Raw genomic sequence first — 20,399 nt, forward strand, 5'->3', positions numbered from 1 at the left:
ATCCCTAACATATTTGTAAATCCCTTTATTAAACAAAAATGACTCATTACCCCAGAAAAAACAGCTCTAAAGTGTTTGCCACTCTGTGTCACCTTTTCCCACAATCTGCTGTCCACTGCCTGTTGTCAGGGAAAATCTGTCTCTAGTAATGGCCTGATCAGGACAATCAAGAAAAATTACAGGAAACCAGGTTTAGCAGAAAATGGGTAGAAAAAACTTTGTGCTACCTGCAGGAGAAAGGGTTAGAGTAAGATAAAGTCTGAGCTATGCACCTTAGAGATGAACCAGTCTGCCTGCTGAAGATGATCCACACTCTTGCTCAAAGGTAAATCAAGGCTTCCATCTTATCTCTCACCACCAATTTAGATAACAGTGTATCTACTGATGTAGAGCAAAAATTATTACTTTATACACTGTCACACTGTTGCTGACCAAATCCTGTACACCAAGACCTATAATACCAGTATACAAGGGAAACTATTACCACCACACAATGACCACTGGAATTACAACCATATTATTACTGACCAAATCCAGTATACTAACACCAATAATACAAATAGTACCAGTTTACAAAAGATAAATATTACCACCACATACTGACTAATGGTACCACTGCTACGGAATAAAATGCACTGTAGAAAGACCAATATTACCTCATCTCTACACAGGCTCTGCACACCATATGGGATTATAGTACATTTACAAATAATGACTCACAGGGGGCGTCTCCTTTAGGTGAACCACAGGCAACTTCTTCTCTGATGCACAATTTTCCTTTCATTCTCCATCTGGCTTGGGCCATGATGAGGACTTCTCTCAGTCACAAGTTGTCCTCATAGAATCTGCCAGACTTCTCAGCCTCATGCACCATCATCATCCTCCACATCTATATTGACCTGTCTCTCCCCTCATACAGTTATTAGTCCCCTCTATATCCATGTAGTAGTAACCACTCTGTGACCTCCATATAGTAGTTAGTAGTCAGAAATCTACACCTGCTCCTAATACGGGGACACGGCAGGCGTACACCAAGAGTGCTACAATAATAAGTGTCCCCCTAAATGTTTCAAGAGAAACTTATTGGGGGTCATTTGTAAAGACCGGTGTACTCATATGCCGGTCTTAAATTAGTCCCCATCCCCAATCACCCAGCCGGATTCACCAAGAGGCCCAGGCAGGAGGTATAATATTTTATGATATTTTTTGTTGCACGAATCATGGCATAATCACGGATCGGTGTCACGTATGGATGTGACACTAAACCTACAGAAGACAATACTAGACTAGAAGACAGAACTGAACAGCCACCTTAGAGTTTATATGAGAGGACAAGACTAATCTCCCATGAGTGGGGAACTGTATAGAGCAGACTACACCATGGTGTGTGATAGATGAAAGGATTAGATAACAATGTGGCAAACATAACATAGTATAAATGCAGTGTTAACCCTTTATACTCTCTCCCTCTGTGTAAAGTACATAGAAAACAGTGAGACACCTAGTGGCAGGCAGTAAAGTGCAAACCTTCAGCCCAGAGCATACACATACAGAGTACCTGATGACAGGTGTGCTAGGACAGTAGGGTCACACCCGCTCTGGGACACTACATGATAATCCAGTGGATACTCTCACATACTGCGTTCTTTCTATCTCTCTCTCCATCTCCTTCTATCCATCCCCTACCTTTCATATTTCTCTCTCTCTAATATTACCTGCCTCTCTAATATCTGCCTGTCTCCCTCACTGCATATTTTACAAGGACATGAAATTGAGAAGAAAATAATATGAGGTGTCATAAAATCTGCTGCTATCCTTCTGTATCCTTAACGACAACATTTTTTAGTTTTATGTGATTCTACAGCATTCCAAAAATTACAAGATTAAATATTCATAGATATATCTATAGCGCAGAAGAGTTCTGTACAGCGTGTGATTACAGAAAACACAAAAAGAATAGGCATTAAAGGGGAACTCTGGTGAAAAAAAACATAGTTCTTAAACCAAATGGGGTCAGAAAGTTATAAAGATTACTTTCAAAATCTTCAGTCTTCCAGTACTTATCAGCTGCTGTATGTCCTACAGGAAGTGGTGTATACGTTCCATTTTGACACAGTGCTCTCTGCTGCCACCTCTGTCCATGTCAGGAACTGTCTAGAGCAGCAGCAAATCCCCATAGAAAACCTGGACAGTTCCTGACATGGACAGAGGTGGCAGCAGAGAGCACTGTGTCAGACTGGAGAGAATACACCACTTCCTGCAGGACATACAGCAGCTGATAAGTACTTGAAGACTGGAGATTTTTAAATAGAAGTAATTTACAAATCTGTATAACTTTTCTGACACCGATTTTGTTTCTCTGAATTACTCTTTTTATGTTATGTATCCATCCGAGGACACAGAATGTGGAAAATTTACATTTCTTAATGTGTAACTGAACATTGGGTAGGACATAACGGAATCAAGCAGGATTATCTGAGGTGCATGTTGTACCCTGGGGGTGGGTACAGGTAACAGAACCAATATGTCCCATAGAAAGGATCAGAACACCTAGTAACACATCAGTGTCAGGAGGATTAATGAACTAAACACAACAACGAATATAGGCTAATAATATAACAATATGACAAACTCGGCTCTGCTGTATGTGCGTCATCAACATCTAATCACTGTGATAGATAGGTGGTATTCCCCCCTTACCTATGATAATAAATCTGTCACGATGCCCATGCGTGGGCCTATACGCCATCCCCACACCTAACACCTGCTCCCCTCAGCCTGACCAGTCCGACTCCCAGCCATGGTTTATATGGAGCAAGGCAAATATTGACACAGCCCTTTACTCCGGGCTTTGAAGCCAAGCATAAAATCAAATAGTGGAAGGTGCAATAAGAGATAAGAGGAGCCAGGAAAGGCACATGACACGCCGCAAAGGACGAAAATCGTATTCTAACTCTTTCACGAGTGCTGATAACATTATGTGATAATGCTAATAACACTGTGGCTCTCTTACAGTTAAAGGGGTACTTCATCGGAAAAAAAATCAAATCAACTGGTGTCAGAAAGTTATACAGATTTGTAAATTACTTCTATTTAGAAATCCCCAGTCTTCCAGTACTTATCAGCTGCTGTATGTCCTGCAGGAAGTGGTGTATTCTCTGCGGTCTGACACAGTGCTCTCTGCTGCCACCTCTGTCCATGTCAGGAACTGTCCAAAGCCGCTGTAAATCCCCATAGAAAACCTCTCCTGCTCTGGACAGTTCCTAATATGGACAGAGGTGGCAGCAGAGAGCACTGTGTCAGACTGGAGAGAATACACCACTTCCTGCAGGACACACAGCAGCTGATAAATATGGGAAGACTTGAGATTTTAAATAAAGTAAATTACGATAGTAATATATATATATATATATATATATATATATATATACTGTATATATATATATATATATATATATATATACACACTTCTGACGGTACAAGTGTGATGTGAGCCAGCCCTTATGTAGGTGCCTGAACTCATCTCTGTATCACTGCATTAGCCGGATACATTGGGATGCCAGGATTCTGGTTATTAGTAGAGATGAGCGAATCTGCCGGATTTCTGGTTCGTACGAACCAGAAATCTCGGCATCTGACTCCCGCTGTCTGCAGCCTCCATGCAGCGGGTGGATACAGCGTAAGGAACGCCTCGAAAACTGGGATACAGCCACTGGCATAGGCTGTATCCCAGTTTTCTAGGCGTTCCTTAGGCTGTTTCCACCCACTGCACGGAGCCGGCAGAGTCAGATGCCGAGATTTCTGGTTCAGGTTCGCTCATCTCTAGTTATCAGAATGCAATAGGATTTTCGACATCCTGGAAATTGCTTCTTTTATAATGAGGATACTTTGGTGTGATTGATGGAGGTCCTGCACCTCCCCCCTCCCCCCTCCCCCCCACTCCTACAATCTGCAATCATTGCTGGAGAAAGCACAAGATAAATAGCCATTTAATTGAAGCAATACACAAAACCAAATAAAATCAATGACTATTGATTATGTTCAATGAATGTCAATGATCCTTCACCAGAGGCGGCAGAGACTGCTGATCCTCTCTCCTATCCCTACTAAGTGGAGATCTGCTCAGGTGACTGGTAATATTCCCTTGGACTGAGGAAGTGTAGGATACAATCCATGGTAGCCCAAAGGTTACAACCAAGGGGTTGTGTTTTAAGAAAGGTGGAGTTCTGACCAGTCTCTTTAGACCCATATAGAATATAAGGTGCTGTCTGATTGTTGGAACCTTTAGTTGGTCACTTTCTTTTTTTAAAAAAAAAAAAACACTCTCAGAAAATAAGACCTAGTATCATCTTGCAGGCTTTTTGGAGTAGGCTCAAAATATAAGCCCTACTCCATATACCTATAAGCACTAGTGACAGTCAGCTGACAGTTGGGCAAATACAGAAGGGGGAGGAGGGATACAGTATGGGGACTACCTACAGAGGAGGGGTGTATACAGTATGGGGGCTACCTACAGAGGAGGGGTGTATACAGTATGGGGACTACCTACAGAGGAGGGGTGTATACAGTATGGGGGCTACCTACAGAGGAGGGGTGTATACAGTATGGGGACTACCTACAGAGGAGGGGTGTATACAGTATGGGGGCTACCTACAGAGGAGGGGTGTATAAAGTATGGGGGCTACTATGGGGGCTACCTGCAGAGGAGGGAGGTATACAGTATGGGGACTACCTGCAGAGGAAGGGATGTATACAGTATGGGGGAACAACTACAGAGGGAGGAGGTATACAGTATGGTGGGGGCAGGGCAGTTTCTAGGTCATTTTAGCTACAGGGCGAATGTGAAAAAAAGCCCCCCCCCCAAAAAAAAAAAAAAGGTTCGGATACATATACATTTTTTAAACGTCTCTATTTCCAAATAATACAATTTAGCAAATAATACTCTGAAAGGCAAATAATGTGCCAATAAGATAAATTATAAATAAAATAAATACTGACACACAGGCTCCATACAGGAACAATACAGGAGCACACAGGCTTCAAACAGTAGTAATTCAGGAGCACACAGGGGTCTATATACTACTTGGGGAGCGCACAGGGGTCTTTATACTACTGGGGGAGTAACAGGGGGTCTATATACTACTGGGGGAGTAACAGGGGGACTATATACTACCGGGGGAGTAACAGGGGGACTATATACTACTGGGGGAGCGCACAGAGGTCTATATACTACTGGGGGAGTAACAGGGGGTCTACTTACTACTGGGGGAGTAACAGGGGGTCTATATACTACTGGGGGAGTAACAGGGGGGGCTATATACTACCGGGGGAGTAACAGGGGGACTATATACTACTGGGGGAGCGCACAGGGGTCTATATACTACTGGGGGAGTAACAGGGGTCTATATACTACTGAGGGAGTAACGGGGCTATATACTACTGGGGGAGTAACAGGGGGTCTATATACTACTGGGGGAGCGCACAGGGGTCTATATACTACTGGGGGAGCGCACAGGGGTCTATATATTTTGTAGGGAGAACTATAACTCCCAGCAGTTACTGAAGGTATATAGCTGTCAGGGCATGCTAGGAGTTGCAGTTCCCAACCTATGGGGTTGGGTGTTACATTTTTTAATCATGTAAATGAATTTTCCAGAACTATGTAACACCCAACCCCATAGATTGGGAACTACAACTCCTAGCAAGCCCTGACAGCTATATACCTTCAGTAACTGCTGGGAGTTATAGATCTCCCTACAACATCCTTTTTTATTTTCATTTAATTGGGAGAACTACAACTCCCAGCAGTTCCTAAAGGTTTCTAGCTGCTAGGGCATGAAGGGAGTTGTAGTTCCCAATCTATGGGGTTGGGTGTTACATAGTTCTGGAAAATTCATTTACATGATTAAAAAATGTAACACCCAACCCCATAGATTGGGAACTGCAACTCCTAGCATGCCCTGACAGCTATATACCTTCAGTAACTGCTGGGAGTTATAGTTCTCCCTACAAAATACATCTATTTTTATTTTGTTGGGAGAACTACCACTCCCAGCAGTTCCTGAAGGTTTATAAATGACAGTGTCAGGGCATGCTGGGAGGTATAGTTCACAATTTTTCATTATAATCTATTTTTTTTAATTCTAGGGGCCCAGCTTCCACACTTAAAGCTTACGTTACAGTTTTCAGCGACAGGTGTGCCGAGTCGTCGGTGATCACAAGTTCCTGAGGGCGACGCTGGACCGATCAGGTGTCCCAGGAGGGGCGGCGATCACATGTGCCGGGGGGTGGCGCTGCAGCGATCATATGTGCAGGGGGGCGGTGATCAGATGTCAGTGCGGGTTACTGCGCCCTTCTCCCTGTCAGCGCCCCGGGGCGGCCGCCCGGCGCGCACGGTGGTAGAAACGGCCCTGCGTGGGGGACAACTACAGAGTGGGGATGAAGGTATACAGTATGGAGACTACCTGCAGAGGAGGAGGTATACAGTATGGAGACTACCTGCAGAGGAGGAGGTATACAGTCCGGAGACTACCTGCAGAGCAAGAAGTATACAGTATGGTGACTACCTGCAGAAGGGGAGGTATACAGCATGGAGACTACAGTATGAGGGGAACAACTACAGAGGGGGGAGGTATACAGTATGGGGGGACAACTACAGAGGGGAGAGGGGTATACAGTATGGGGGAACAACTACAGAGGGGGAGGGAGGTATATAGTATGGGGGAACAACTACAGGGAAACCAACAGTAGAGGAGCCTAACAACAGTGGGACATACACTATTACAGCTGACTACCATATAGAGTTGGGCTATATGGCTATATGAAATTAAGCCCTATCCAATTTTTCAGAGAAAAAAATAATTTAAGACCCTGACATATTATTTTTGGAGAAACTTACTAGTGAAAATGCTTCTTTGTCTTATCAGGCTTAATTCTTCCTCCCTTCTAAGAAAATCAATAAATGAATTCACTCTGTAACATAAAAGCTCACTAACTTTTTGTGTAAAGAAGTCAGATTTGTAACTTATTGAGGGATCAGGTTACATGCTACCAATGCAAGTAAGTGAAAAGGGGAAGGAGAAAAGGAACAGAAAGACAGCAGATAAACTTTACAGTCTCATCCCAGTGTTGAATTCACTGCTTATACTGCTTGTAAATTGTTTTTTTTATTATTGATTAATCAGATGAAAAAAAAAATGTAGAAAAAATTGAAAAGGGAAATGTTATAAAATATGGTTTCTGTCCACAGCCGCTCCTGGCTGCCGATGAGAGGAAAGAGAATAAATTTAAATGAAAAGAAGTGAATAAATTAGAGTAAACTAAATACATAAATAAATATATAAATATATAAATAAATATTTTAAAATTAAACACGGAAAAAAATGACTGTCATGAAAAAAAAACTCTTGAAAAGTTTTGATGTGTTGGGGTCTGAGTGTTCACCGTGGCCTGAAACTCAAACCCTGACTGATACAAATTGACCAATACAACAAAAAATACCCACCCCTTTTTTTTTTTTTAAATCTGTAAGTACGTTGCCTAATTTATTTGTGAGCTTCTATGTGGAACTGCACTGAAAAGTGACATGTTTTTAAACATTAACAATCACCATCAATAAATGATTTTATGTGGAAGTTGACACCATATAACTTCTGTCTCCCTACATGGGAGTGAAGAAGGTTGGGAAATATTTTGGCCAAAGAGAACCGTAAGGTTGGTAAGTTACTTTATTATCAATGATCACAGTGAATTCCTTCTCCGTATGATGTGACGTTGGGGAGATAACCATAATACGTAATAGTAAACATAAAGCCGCCATCATAAACTTTCAGCGTCTGTGTTACGTACGGGTCCCGCCGGCTGCTTTTTGTATCGTTTTACAAAGACAATGTTCAACCACAGAGTAAACCTCCTGATGAAAAACACCATAAACACTGCTGACCCGAGGGCTGCTGATTAAACAGGCTATAAGCCCATGTGCCAAAAACAATAACTATGAGGGTGGCTAGAGGGCAGTAGTAGTAGTGCGGCAGCAGTGCAGACCAGGAACAAAGGGGACTCAGCTCGGGTTGGCCCTATCCCCTTTGCTACTTGGTGGTAATATTCCCTGCAGGGGTTTGCACCCCAAAGGGACCGTACTGCTGCCCAACAAGGAGATGGGGAAAAAGAGGTTGTTCTATGGTCGGTCTGGGCGCCCCTCTACTATGTACACCACTGATGCCAAGGGACGAGATGCATTGTACGATACTGGCACTAGGACAGGTAGATATAGATGGCAGAATATCTCATAACTACGTCATACTGAACATCTGCTTAGTACAAAGGCGTAGTTTATTACAGTGGTGCTTTACTATGTGTTCTTTTCTAGACAGGTTTAACAAGAGACAAGTTTTATATGATAATAACCAGGATTTAGACCGAAATCCAAATAGGGCCCCTTAGCAGAGATCCAATTGGGGCCCTTTAGAAGAGATCCAAATGGGGCCCTTTAGAAGAGATCCAAATGGGGCCCCTTAGCAGAGATTCAAATGGGGCCCCTGAGCAGAGATCCAAATGGGGCCCCTGAGCAGAGATCCAAATGGGGCCCCTGAGCAGAGATCCAAAGGTTTTGCTATTCAGGACATACGACCGGGTGCCCACCTCCATACCTCTGTGGTATAGTGATATGCACCAGGGGTATAACCCACTCCTTCATAACAAAGGAGATAAATAGCAAGTCTCCATAAACAGGCCCCCCCACACACAATAAGAAACAGGGGAGGATAGTCACAGAATAATTCCCATGTAGCTGAATGTGAGCTGTCATATTTTGATGAAAACCTCACCTACACACTTACGCTAGGTGCACATCGCTTCGGAGGATTTGCTAGAAGCAGAGCGGGCACCATGACAGACCAGATTATACATTGCATTCAGAAAGTCTTCAGAACCTTTCATTTTTTTCACATTTTGATATGTTTCGGCCTTGTGCTGTAATAAAATCATGTTTTCCTCCATCGATCTGTACTCTATACCTCAGTATGTTTGAAAAACTAAAATCTCCCATCACCATCATTCCCAGTATTCCCCACCATTTGTCGCCAGTATTCAGAGCGGTTCCTCAGGACTGGGTGAAGCCTCTTTGGTGGTGATTCCGGACTCCAGTCTTCTTGGCTGAGGGCACAAGGTTTTACACCTGGATTTGGGGATTGACTGGTATTCTCTGCAGATCCTCTTACACTCTGTGAGGTTGGATGGGGATCATCGATGGACGCCATTATCAGGTCTCTCCAGGTCAGGGCTCTGTCTGGGCAACTCACGGACAGTCACAGAGTTGTCTCTATGCCGCTCCTGCGTTGTCCTGTTGGTAGGTGAAGCTTTAGCCCAGTCTGAGGTCCAGAGTGCTCTGAATCAGGTTTTCATTGTACACTTTGCTCCATTCATCTGTCCCTCCACCATAACCAACCTCCCTGTCCCCCCCACCACATCATGATGCTGCTCCCTGCCAGGATTCACTGTAGGACTGGTATTGGTTTTATTTACAAACTGTGTTATTTGCGGAGGAACGGCCACACTGCCATGAAGCTTAGGGCCCTATTACAGAGCGATTACCTGCTGAATCAGGTCAAATTGTGCACATATCGCTCTGTGTAAGACAACAATCAGTAGAGGAACACGCAATCATTTGTCACTGAGCTCTACAGGCAGCTCTTTCCTCCTCCAAACAGTCCTGTCTCTGAGCTCTACAGGCAGCTCTTTCCTCCTCCACACAGTCCTGTCTCTGAGCTCTACAGGCAGCTGTTTCCTCCTCCACACAGTCCTGTCTCTGAGCTCTACAGGCAGCTCTTTCCTCCTCCACACAGTCCTGTCTCTGAGCTCTACAGGCAGCTGTTTCCTCCTCCACACAGTCCTGTCTCTGAGCTCTACAGGCAGCTCTTTCCTCCTCCAAACAGTCTTGTCTCTGAGCTCTACAGGCAGCTCTTTCCTCCTCCAAACAGTCCTGTCTCTGAGCTCTACAGGCAGCTCTTTCCTCCTCCACACAGTCCTATCTCTGAGCTCTACAGGCAGCTCCTTCCTCCTCCTCCACACAATCCTGTCTCTGAGCACGACAGGCAGCACTTTCCTCTTCTACACTGTCCCGTCTCTGAGCTCTACTTGCAGCTCTTTCCTCCTCCACACAATCCTGTCTCTGAGCTCTACAGGCAGCTCTTTCCTCCTCCACACAGTCCTGTCTCTGAGCTCTACTTGCAGCTCTTTCCTCCTCCACACAATCCTGTCTCTGAGCTCTACAGGCAGCTCATTCCTCTTCCACACAATCCTGTCTCTGAGCTCTACAGGCAGCTCTTTTTTATCCTCCACACAGTCCTGTCTCTGAGCTCTACAGGCAGCTCTTTCCTCCTCCACACAGTCCTGTCTCTGAGCTCTACTTGCAGCTCTTTCCTCCTCCACACAATCCTGTCTCTGAGCCCTACAGGCAGCTCTTTCCTCCTCCACACAGTCCTGTCTCTGAGCTCCACAGGCAGCTCTTTCCTCCTCCACACAGTTCTGTCTCTGAGCTCTACAGGCAGCTCTTTCCTTCTCCACACAGTTCTGTCTCTGAGCTCTACAGGCAGCTCTTTGCCCTTGTGTCTTGGTGTTTGCTCTGATATACATACATAGTTGCATGTAAGACCCTAAATAGGCAGGGACTTGTCCTTCCAAATCCTGTCCAATCAACTACCACAGGTAACACCTATCAAGGTGCAGAAACATCTTAAAGATGGGGCCATGCAGGGTATCGTCACTAGAGGAAATTTGTACTCTGGTTGGCGCTCGGTTATAGTATCTTTTAATGTAGCTTATTACAGACATAACACATTTCAGGTCCTGTGTCAGGCTAATGCAACTTCTCAAATATGATCAAGAGAAATTTGTAAAAAAAATAATAATTTGTTTTTAATACATTTTGAAAAAGTTCTAAAATTCTTTCACATTTGATTTTATTGTTTTCCAAATTTCAGATATTTTGGCTTCAATTCAATTCAAGAGATGAGCGAACTTGCCGACAGTTTGGGTTCGCATTAACCCCAGTGATTGGCATTTGAATCCCGCTGCCTGAAGAAGGCGGATGTAGCCTAAAGACTGCCTGGAAAACACGGATACAGCCTCTAGCCTATGGTCTATCCATGTTTTCCAAGCAGTAGGATTTAAATGCAGATCATTCGGGTTCGTGCCAAACGTTCGGCAACTTTGCTCATCCCTGCTCAAGACCAAATTTCAGCAGACGCAAAGTGGCCCAATCCGAAACCGCTCTGCATATTAGTCACCATTAGTCACTGTTTCCAATACATAAATAATAGCGTTTATACGGAACCAGATGTTATGAACATCCCCATTCATTGCGTTCTCATATATATCAGAAATGTGTTACGACCCTTGGGACCTCTCAACCAATCTGGATTTAGCAAATGACCAGTTATGGGTAAGAGGGCGGGCAAATGACGGGATGTAATTCAGGGAACATTAGTGGTTGTCATTGTGAAGCCTCTGGACAGGAAGGAAAATTATTTACCCGTACCGAGAAAGGTTTGGCGGTAATTGAATAGATTCCTATGTGTGCATTGTGAAAGGCTTTTAGTTTTTATTTACTGTATTTGGCTCTGCTGGCGGATGTATCATCTGTCTAGGAGGCCGAACCCTCTCCGCTGTGTCATTCTGATAAGAGTTCATTACTGTCAGTATCACAATGTCGGCACAGGCGTTGCACAGCAAAGCGAGCTGGACTTGTCACCCAGACAATAATTTTGCTGGCATTTGGGAGATGTGGAAACATTAGTTGTGACAGATCGGTCTGTACATTCTCTATGAACCAGTGGAATTGCCCAACAAAGAATGAGGGGAAAAGTCTGCAGGTGCTTAATGTGCCAACTTCCCTTCCTCAGTTAATGAAATATTTTAGAAATAATAATAATTAATAAAAAAAATTAAAGGGCACTCCGGCGACTTTTTTTTTACAATCAAGTGGACCAAAAATTTTTGACATACAGATTTGTAATTTAATTCTATTTAAAATTCTCACCCTCCCAGTACTTATCAGCTGCTGTAAGTCCTCCAGGAAGTGGTGTATTCTTTCCAGTCTGACACAGTGCTTTCTGCTGCCCCCTCTGTCAGTTTCCTCTGTGCTTTTTTTCCTCTGGAGTACTCCTTTATTGGTGGATTCTGGATTAAGGGTGCCTTCACACAGGAAAGATCCACTGAGGATCCCTGCCATGTAAAGTCTATGGACGGACATACTCACAGCAGGAAGTACATCCCACTGTGAGTATGTCAGGAGACCGCGCCGTTAAACCCTGGTTGGCTGGAGCTTATCCATTACCTGCTCTGCGATCCGGCTTGCTTCGGGGGTTCCCAGGTGCACGTCCGGCTCAGCTGCCCCAACGCAGCACACTGATTGGCTAAGTGGGCCGTGCACCCGGGAACCCCCGAAGCAAGCCGGATCGCGGAGCAGGTAATGTATAAGCTCCGGCAGGGGGTTAACAGGGCACTCTTCCGACATACTCACAGCCAGATGTACATCCCGCTGCCAGTATGTCTGTCCATAGACTTTACATGACAGGGATCCGCAGCGGATCCGTCCTGTGTGAAGGCACCCTTAAAATACAAATGTGATCAGGCAGTTGGTCAACATAAAAACGTTCGCTCCCCTGCCACTCCACGTTCACTGAGCCCATGACCCCATAGCATATCACATCAGGGCACTAGACATCCCCCTTTACGATTAGAGAGTCAACATACAAGAAGCAATAGCTAGGTAAGTCTATACAGAAGCCAAATAAAAGTTAGAAGGCGCTAACTTACCTGGACATGTGAAAGGCCCATTTAAATGAATGGGTCCTTAGTTGTGGGTCCGCAATTGCGGACAGCCTATGGAACCTGTGAAAGAGGCTTCAGTGGTCATGAGGCCGGTGTGTTACCATATTACATAGGGCCCCATAAACTAAACTCTGATTGTCCTGGAGGCTATGCGCTCCACTTGCTGGCCCCTCCACGAGGCGGCTGACAGGGTGACAAGCGAAGGGGGCACATTGGAGAGATGAGCCACAGACATGAACAACACTAGACAGACTATGACATGGCACTACAGAGAGAATCTTGTGTTGCTCAAGTATTAGCAAGTTCATTATGACCTGAATATCGGCAGACGCGCTTCATGTTTCATAATGAACAAATCCACTTTAGCATAATAAGTTTGGCAGAGAAATGTGTTGCTATGTTGTGATTGCTGTGATTTCGCATTGATAGACTTCAAGGCTTCTGTAATCTCTAAGTGACACTTCAACTCTAGTCTAATTTTTCTAGATAAGATGAAGAACCTGTCACCTAAGATGTTAGTGAATGTGTATATCAGGCCCTATGATCATGAACAAGGAGTCACTCATGAGCGGACATACCATGCCTGCAACTGAACTGGATCACGTGTAAGGGGCTACACCTATTCCTATCCATGTCCACAATGACTGCTGTACTGGTACACTGGCAAGCCATGTATGTGGTAGTCTATGGATAACAGCCCACTGTCATCATCTTAGCAGGTGAAAATATGGAGCACATATGTAGTATCCCAGAGCAGGTGTGCTACTACTTCTCAGCATCACCTGCCATCAGATACTACTGTTATATGTTCTACTCAGGCCTGAAGTCTGTATTCCACTTCTAAGTGTCACCTGTCGTCAGGTACTACTGTTATACAGTATGTTCCACTCAGACCTGAAGTCTGTATTCCACTACTTCACCACTAGGTGTCTCACTATTCTTGTGCTGTGCACCGCTGAAGGGTTAGCTTGGTGTGTCTTGATCTGTTTTGCTGACCAATCGTTGGCCTAGGTACATCACACAACATAGCCTATCATATACTTAGGCCTTTTCTTTCTAGTACTTTCCCTGTCAATGGGCGGTTAGTCCCGGCTTAAGGCTAGTTAGTTCTTGGTGGGAAGAGAGGAGTACTTTTTTGTCTAGAGAGATTCTTTAGTTGGAGATGAGTGGTTGGAATTCAAAGAGAAAAGACAAAGAGATTATGTAGTGCTAAGTCCTAGGGTGGGGTAACCACCTACGTCAGGGGTGACACTTTTCTAACCAAGTCAGGACAATCCTTAAGTCTTCAGAATTCTTCTGCAGCGGAGCAAATTGCAAGTCAAGCCGAGGTACTACATTGATAGCTGTGCTGCTTTCTCAGGGAACCTTGAGAGGCCAGTTCCACCCAGTCATGCAATCCTGGGACTTGTACTACCAGACCTGGCACTCAGTGAGCTCTTCTGGCAGGAGGCGGTAAAAGTCAAGACCATGAATATGAGCTTCTTCTAGCAGGTCACACTAATTCAGTCAAGTTACCCCATCAGAGTTCTGTACTTCCAAGACAAGGCCCCTGGAAAGCCCCTTAGCCTTCCTTTACAAGACCCAGATCTACTACTAAGTGAAGCACCTTCTATCACTACTATACAATTATACCTCAAGTACTCTGGTTAACTATTCTATCAGAAGATAGGACTGTTCTGCTCTGTGTTATACTTTAAACCTTTACTGACAACATATATTGTATTGCACATTTGATTCTGTCAGTAAGCTGTTCCTGGTTAAGTGCTGGTCTCTAATTATTTTTGCACCTGCCCCCACACCTGTGCTAGACTTTCAAAGCCCAGTGCTAGTACACCTGGGGGGTTGACATATCGCTCCTGGCCACCACGACAAGTGCCTAGTAGGCACACCCCAACACCTAACCCATTGCTAACAACACCTAGCACCCCCAGGTTATGACACATACAGTATACATATACAGAGGTTGTCCTAGGTATGCCTCTATGCCAACAGACATGCTACAAACAAATCACATATTTCTCAATCACACGTTTTAGCTGTTGTGACATAACCATGTATCTGTGAGGTCATCACAGCCATGTTTCTGTCAGGTCATCACAGCCATGTCTTAGTCTTGTAAACTGCAAAGACATGACAGCAATGTTTCTATCAGGTCATCACAGCCATGTTTCTATCAGGTCATCACAGCCATGTTTCTATCAGGTCATCACAGCCATGTTTTTATCTGGTAAACAGTTGTGGACAACCACCGTGACTACCACTGGTGGCTTCTATTTAAGGGATGTCGATGCTCAATAAACCTATTCTGCCCAGACAGTAAATCTATATTCAGGAGACGCTCTCTTTAATCTCTCAGACATCATGATTAGGAGACATCTGTTGTCAATGTTTAGCTACTGTGCAGTGTCCTGGCACCCGTATCCCAGCCTAAATTTGTTGTGTTACTAAGAAAACATTCAGGTATTAATCAGTGCAAGGCATTACATTTATATGTGGTAAGTAAGATGCTTTGGTCACATGTTTCCTGCTAGCCAATAGCAGCTAACAATAGCTTCTGATAAAGGCTATAGAGAGAGTCCCTAGTCAAGTCTCATGTTAATCTGGAAGGAGTGGAACTCTGGCTTTGGCCAAAACATGTCTGCTAGCTCTGTTTCTTCTAGTTAGACCAGTCAGTCAAGTAGGTAGTTAAAGTATCTCAGTATCCTGTATACAGTGTTTAGTAGACAGGATATATGGGGTGCAGACAAGTGCCCAGTGGCATAGCAATAGTGCCTGCTGAGAAAGAGCTAAGAGAGTCTCAACACACATAGTCTACCCAGACAGGAGGATCATAGTGCAATGACTTCCAATGACTATATTTCATGATAATGGAGATAATGGCGCATGCTCTATGCAATCTATCATTAGACACTGTAGCAGATGAAGTCATTGGCTGTAATGTGGATGGCCGGGTACAGCTTATCCCATGGGTCCCATCTGTATTACATCCACAGCAATCTCCTACTGTACAATGTTTCCCATTCTGAATCTTTATTTTAGCATACTATAATCTTCATTTTCAGCCATGGACAACTACTCCTGCAGATCTTCGGTGAGCATCGTAAAGCGTTAAAACCTTTCTGTTAAAGTTTTCCAATCTGCCTCTGCATCCAGCCACGTTAATATCTGCTTTCCCCTGAGGCGGTAGTAAATATCTTTAAATTCTTGCATTCGATAACAGAGGAGTAGCAGAACAACGAGTATCCATGGAAACGGCGTAGTGATGTTGCGTCGTCACTCGTAGGAGGCGGTGGCCGAGGATAACAATCTTTCTGTGCTCAAATTTGGGAAGTTTCATAACGGTAAGAGATTCTTCATATATTATGGGACTGAGTAAATATAAACTGAAGCCGATGTAAAGGCACGACCATAATGACAGTAAACTTATGGATGGGAGGCGGTGGCGTGACCCTAATATATGCCCACAGTCTGGGGCTGAGATATGGTGCAGAGTTGTAAGTACAAATAATCCAGCCCCAAAGGTTTGCATATTAGCCTTGTATATATCAGATCTTTCCCACAAAAAGCATTAAATAAGTGAAGATAGACAACACAAAGACCTAACCAAAAACAGGAACAATATTCATTCATCAAAGTGGGGGTCAGTTTAGGAGACTAAGACACAGGTTCTGGCACCTGCCCCACTGTCCCTGCCTACTTACTGTTATCTGCCCTAAGCAGCAGCGGGTAACTGGGGACAGTCCCTAACCTGGATGTGTGAGACACAAAAACGAAGACAGGACAAACAAACACAACACTCTCTGGGTGAACAAGCTAGGTCGGTAACTATCAGTTGGTGTGGTACAAAATCAGAAGTTAGGGAGAATAGTCAAAAAGTCAAGCCAAAATCAGGAAACCAGGTAATACAAATCAGGATACAACACTGGCTTAGTCACACTCAAAAGAGGCTCAATCGAAGGCAAGGGGGATGATGAGGGGAGTAGTTTTATGGAAGCTGGAGTCCCAACCCCAGTGGTGGTGCCAGCCGCCAGTCAGCATTAACACATGGAACACACCTGAGCCGATTGGCCGGGGGCGGTGAAACCCTGGGCGCAGTAACATCACAGAAGACATTGATGCGTCCCTGGTAACCGGGGAGGCCGGCCGTCAGGGACGCTGTCTGAACGCTCCCTGCAACCAGTCGGTCCAGCCCTCTGAGGACCCCAAAAAACAATATGGGAGGAAAATTATATTAAAAGGGATATTTCATGTTTAATCAACTATCCCCTACCCTGTGGATAAATGTCAGAGTGCCAGGGATCCTCTGTGACCTTGAGATGGGGACTCCAGAGTTGGTTGTGGCTGCTCCATTCATTCTCTATGGGAGCTGATGGAGATGGCCAAGTCCTGTACTTGGCTGCCTTAAATAGCCACATAGACAATGAATGGAGTGGCTGCACACTCGCTGCTCGGGTCCCCAATCTAAAGATCAAGGGGGGGGTCTCAGCTGTTTGCCCCCCTCAATCTGACACTAAGCCCCTATCCTGTGCATAGTATAGGTTACTTAACATGGAAAACACAGATTTTTGGAGTTTTATTGCCCGTATGATTAAACAATCAAAGCTAATAAACTGTTTATTCTTCACTTTGATTTTGCCATTAAAGTTTTAAAAACATGAAAGTGTGAACACTCTTTGAGACTCGATTGCAATGAAAACATTTACGTCTTATTACAGGAATAATGACAATATTATGGCAAATGGGCCTAAATGGCTGCGTAAAGAGGTTGTCTCATTTCAAGAAAATCAATTTTATGAACCCTATTATACAGCGGGACATTTAGGATTCTTATCTGTTGCTTATCCGGCGTTCATTACACAGAGAGATCAATCGCTACAAAAAGAACTGTGTAATGCTTAAATGGTCAGTGCCGCATCAACAACCTCCCTTCGTGTGATCGTCTATGTGATTTCGTTTACGAGTAACTTGGATTAACTTGGATTAAGAGCGTTTTGGTTTAGGAGCTCACATTTTGTCAAAATTGTAACTTGGTGTAAGAGCATTGCTTTGGTGTAAAAGCTACTTGTACTGGGTGGGAGGCGGAGTGGGGGAGGGACATGGTCTGCATAGCGGGGTCTACAGCCTTGTACCCTGACCCAGGCAGTCTTCCACACCTTCCAAATCATGGCAAATCCACTTCAGGTTGGGGCTTACATCAGGGGACAGGACTGTGGAGGTAATCGCTTCATAGCTGTAACCCCTCTCTCCCATTTATGTGCCCACATCTGCCCTGCTCATTCCTTCATGCTCTTTGCAGTCTCTGTCAGCCCTTGTGTTTCCCGTCCTCTCCATTCCTGCTATACTGCACTTACACTCAACTATACACACTATTATAATGTGCCTGTACTTACACTCAGCTATACACACTGCTGCTATAATGTGCCTGCACTTACACTCAGCTATACACACTGCTGCTATAATGTGCCTGCCCTTACACTCAGCTATACACACTGCTGCTATAATGTGCCTGCCCTTACACTCAGCTATACACACTGCTGTATAAAAAAGTTTCTGTTACTGTCCTCCTGCCCAGCTCTGTGATTCTCAGTTCCTAATTGGTCCATGATGATCACACCCCTTCCTCATTGTGGCCACACAGACCTCCGACAGCAGCCCTGCTTCTCTATTCTAGCCTGTTGTACTACATTACTGCATTATGGGGATCTGCAGCTCCATCCTGTATCTACAAACTGCAGCTGTTTTTTCAGGTTTATGCCCTTACTATATATTATACTCCACATGCTGATTGCTATACTGTATAGTAACTTATAAATCACATATCCAGCTGCTGTGTTATCAGGGTTATACAGTTACTATACATTATATACCACATGCTGATTGCTATACTGTACAGTAACTTATATATCACATATCCAGCTGCTGTGTTATCAGGGTTATACAGTTACTATACATTATACTCCACATGCTGATTGCTATACTGTACAGTAACTTATAAATCACATATCCAGCTGCTGTGTTATCAGGGTTATACAGTTACTATACATTATACACCACATGCTGATGGTTATACTGTACAGTAACTTATATATCACATATCCATCTGCTGCTGTGTTATCAGGGTTATACAGTTACTATACATTTTATACCACATGCTGATTGCTATACTGTACAGTAACTTATATATCACATATCCAGCTGCTGCTGTGTTATCAGGGTTATACAGTTACTATACATTATACACCGCATGCTGCTATACTGTACAGTAACTTATATATCACATATCCAGCTGCTGCTGTGTTATCAGGGTTATACAGTTACTATACATTATACACCACATGCTGCTATACTGTACAGTAACTTATATATCACATATCCAGCTGCTGCTGTGTTATCAGGGTTATACAGTTACTATACATTATACACCACATGCTGCTATACTGTACAGTAACTTATATATCACATATCCAGCTGCTGCAGTGTTATCAGGGTTATACAGTTACTATACATTATACACCACATGCTGATTGCTATACTGTACAGGAACTTATATCACAGATTCAGTTTTCTAAATGTTTTTTTTATTTGTTTTACGTTATTCAGAATAAAAAATCATTACTTTTGGGGTGTGGAACCAATTGTCTGCATTTCTATGATTTCTTATGGGAAAGTATGCTTTGGTTTAAGAGTGATTTGGATTACAAGCACTGTCCCGGAACAAATTATACCCGTAATCCAAGGCATAACTGTATTTGAAAATTTCCAAATGTTACTCCTTACTCCAGATGTACCACTTCACTGCAAACTGTTGTCCGCTGCTTGTTGTTGGACTAACATAAAACACAGGAATTGGGGGCGGGGCTTAGTGTTATGCAGAAGATAGAGAGAGACGGATACAGCAAAAGAAGCAGTGCTAGAGGGAGTAAAGGAGAGATTTGGTGCATTCATTCTAAGTACACAGTGCTGCCTCCTGAATATAATCCCATCTCACCTTTTCTTAGGTATTAATAGCAGTGAGGGCTGCTCATATAGTGTAACTCTTTCCTTGCTGTCAGTAACTATCCATACTAGCATAGCACCAACTTATTCCGTTACACTCACCTTGTTATGGCATAGCAGAGATAAGTAGGCGGTGCTCTTATGTGATTGGGCAGATAAGTAAGGGAAGGGAAGTCCAGGTGTGAGTACTGCTGGCAAACAGTTGAACACTGGTCCTGTCCCCTTAACAGGAGAGAATGAGAAATGGTTGTGCAAGATAGAGGAGACTCTCAGGGGCTCAATAACAACTGTGAGTGTGCTAACATTACCTTGTCACAACTGTGGGGGGTTACTGTAGCAAAACCATAAGGGTTAATTTAAAAACATAGGCTGTAATTTCTGATGGGGCTGCAAGAGAACCGACCTGCTTCTGGCTTCTTCTGGAGCTAATCACTCATAATGGCAGCAGTTTGATGCCCTGAGATTGTTCATTGCTGGGACCCTCATAAAATAAGGGATTGTCCTTAAAAATCCACTTAAATCAGTTAGAACCCATTGTGATTTCTTTTTAATGTCTATACGACAGAATAATT

General features: G+C 43.8%; 1 protein-coding gene across 2 annotated transcripts in view; it reads right to left on the reverse strand.

Moving 5' to 3' along the window:
- Nucleotides 1-20,399, reverse strand: part of SLC39A11 (solute carrier family 39 member 11) — a 420,528-nt gene that overhangs the window by 318,731 nt on the left and 81,398 nt on the right. The window lies entirely within an intron of this gene.

Source organism: Dendropsophus ebraccatus, chromosome 14, assembly GCF_027789765.1.
Source record: "Dendropsophus ebraccatus isolate aDenEbr1 chromosome 14, aDenEbr1.pat, whole genome shotgun sequence".
NCBI lineage: Eukaryota > Metazoa > Chordata > Amphibia > Anura > Hylidae > Dendropsophus > Dendropsophus ebraccatus.